We start from the raw sequence: 2,985 nt of genomic DNA, 5'->3' as shown, positions 1-2,985 counted from the left end.
AAATGTAAAGTAATGTATGCAATGGGAAAGAAAGCCTGCAGTAGATAAGCGCCTCATGACCGAATGTTCTAATCGAGTACGTGGTATTTGGGGATGTCTCCAATTGCTCTTGTATTCTTTCTAATGGAGTTTAGTGACTAGTTTACCTGAAGGAAAATGTTATAACGCCATTTGGTTCACATGTGAAGTGCCCTCCATAGCCAAATGTTGGGATTTTTTTTTATTTTTTCCTTTTTGGTTGGACTGTTTGCAGATATTTAAATTTTATGAAATTTCCAAAGATTTTGGTTGATAACCCCTTTTTTTCCTTCCAAATGATTTGAGATGTTCTTATGTTCTTACTGTGTGTTTTAAATATATATAAAAGAGCCACAAGCATTTAGTCTTTTAGTTATTATATTTGACCATATAACTAAAAAGGGGGGAGATGAGCTTGGGCACCATTTCAGGGTCTGATACACAGCCTACGAGCATTATTTTATTTAAAAGGACTACATTAAACACTAAACTTCAACTCTGGTTTATTTTTCAAAGGGAAGTTAAATTGCTAAAGAAACTAAAATATTATCCAAAAGCTAAGAAGATCCCTACAATGTTAGAAATGAGGAAGGGTAGAGTATCCAAATGAACTGAAACAGGGAATCACTTTTTGCCTTGTAATCAGATCCACTCATATAAAACCAACTGAAATTTCTATTGTAGGCTTCAATTGTAGACCACTTGTCTCTTGACTAACAGCCAGAGACATTACATTTGTGAGCCACCTTGAAAGGAGACCATGAAAACCACCACCACCACAACTGATATGCTGCTTAGATCAAAGTCACTTCCAGGACCACACATGTAAATTGCGCCTGGGACCCTTAATGCTCCCCCAGCCAGAAGATCTCATGTTTGATATGATATGATCCTACTTCAAACTAGTTACAAGTCCACATGTTTGCTGTTCATAGCAAGTGTTATAAAGAAATATGGCCGATTTGGGAGGACTAGAAGGGCAAGGAGAGCCAGGGCTACCTTCGTATTTCTGAGCGATCCTTTAAATTGGGAAAATGTGATGAGCAAATATGGCCAGGCTCACATCCTCAGGCAAGAAAGACTTGGGGCCACGACTGGGAAGAATGCTAGTTATAAGCAGAAGTACAGTTAGGGGCAGCCCTAGAAATACACTGGGTGCTGTGGGGTCAAAATAGTCAATCAGGTGGCATTACCTAGGTATTTTCTTCCAATGCTTGACATTAGGATATGGAATTTTTACCTAAATAGAGCAGCTATCTCACAGTTTTTGCCATGGAAGGTGTGGGTCTATAGCAGAGCTTCTTGTCATTTTTGGGTTGGGGACCCTTTAAAGATGAATGAAACCCTGTGTAGAGAAAAGTATATACATATGCAGTATCATATTCAGATTTAAGGTGTTGATGAAACTCTCTAGAATCTAGGCATGGACATTTGTTCACGGATCCTAACTGAAGAAAATCTGCTATCTGGTAACTAAAGCTTCAGTGCTTGAACAAGGAGTAGAACCAATCTCATTTACCTTGATTGAGGTGGCTGAGCTTAACCAGAACTTCACGAGTGTCTGGCTTTACTGGGTGAAAGAAAGACCCTTTGTGTAACACAGAAAATAATACAGTCCTCATTCACATCTGTTACACTATATTTAGAAGTCAAATGGCTTTGACGTTGGCATGAATATTTTTGTAAGAGGAAGCAGAAAGTTGCCAAGTGCAAAGTGAAAATGCTCGTGCAGAATCAGACCTGCTGGCTTGAGATTTTTGATGGTAACCAGCCCATGGGTGAAGAACTCTTGTTCTTAAGCAAAAATGACAAAATTTTAAAGAACAGGGCAACTTGGTTTTTGAAAGCAATTGTTTTATTTTTTATACCCTTATTTGTGAATTGGGTTAGGCCATTTTAAAGATGAAGCAGATAAGTCCATGTGACATGCTGGAGTCCTCAGAGCTAAAACCAACCACCAGTCTCCTGACTTTGAGCCCAGTGGTCCCTCCCAAATGACCAGTTTGGCATCACATTTTAACATGACCCCCCCCCACCAGCTCTATTCAGGTACATTTTTTTGTTTGTTTTGCTTTTATCTTTCCTGCTGCCTTTTCATGAATTTTTTGTAGGAGAGTTTCTAAACTTCCCTGCAGTTCTCATTTTCAACCTTGTATTACAAATTGTTAGGATATAACTAGATGTGAGAATAAGAGACTGCTAGCCAAACTAAAATTTGCACTCTGGCCCACTTTTTTTAAAATAAACTTTCTATTCTGGAATAACTTTAGATTTACAGAACAGTTGCAAGGATAATACATAGCATTCCCATAAACCCTTCACCCAGCTTCTCCTAAGGGTAAAATATTACATAACCGTGGCTCATTTGTCAAAACTAAAAAATTAACATTACGACTTTATTTGAATTTCACCAGCTTTTCATTAGTATCCCTTTTCCATCTCCAAATTTAATCCAGGATCCTACTTAGCTGCGGGATCTGGCCCACTTTGGGTCCGAGTGCTAACCAAGGCACCATAACTGGGCCCTGCACAGCGTCTCACGTTCTAAGGGCCTTATCAAGGTGAGTAACATTCACACAACGCCCGACTGAACCACAGTCAAGAACCAGCTGACTCACTTTTTACAGTCCCTCTCATTTTTGCTTTCTCTCAGAAACCTGTCCCTCTTTGATGACAGGTCATGAGTGGTAAGAACGTAGAAAGAGTAAGGAGAACTGCACAGTACCCACAAACTAAAAACTTTAAATAAGAAATCATACACGATTCCTTTATCAATGAATTTGCCACTGAGTAATGATTGGGTCAAAGCACTGGGGGAGAGTGTCCCTAACTTAAAGATGTCCAGTTGCAAGACAGCAGGTGCATCCGTATTACCAGCAGCGATGCCCGTGAGGCCCGAGCAAACCGGGTTGGGGAGTCACGGAGAGAGGCACTGGGACACGTTCCACAGCGGACAGGACATGTGTC

The sequence above is a fragment of the Mustela putorius genome, unplaced genomic scaffold, assembly GCF_011764305.1.
Source record: "Mustela putorius furo isolate JIRA1106 unplaced genomic scaffold, ASM1176430v1.1 tig00003858_pilon_pilon_pilon, whole genome shotgun sequence".
NCBI lineage: Eukaryota > Metazoa > Chordata > Mammalia > Carnivora > Mustelidae > Mustela > Mustela putorius.
Note: the sequence above shows the minus strand (reverse complement) of the source record.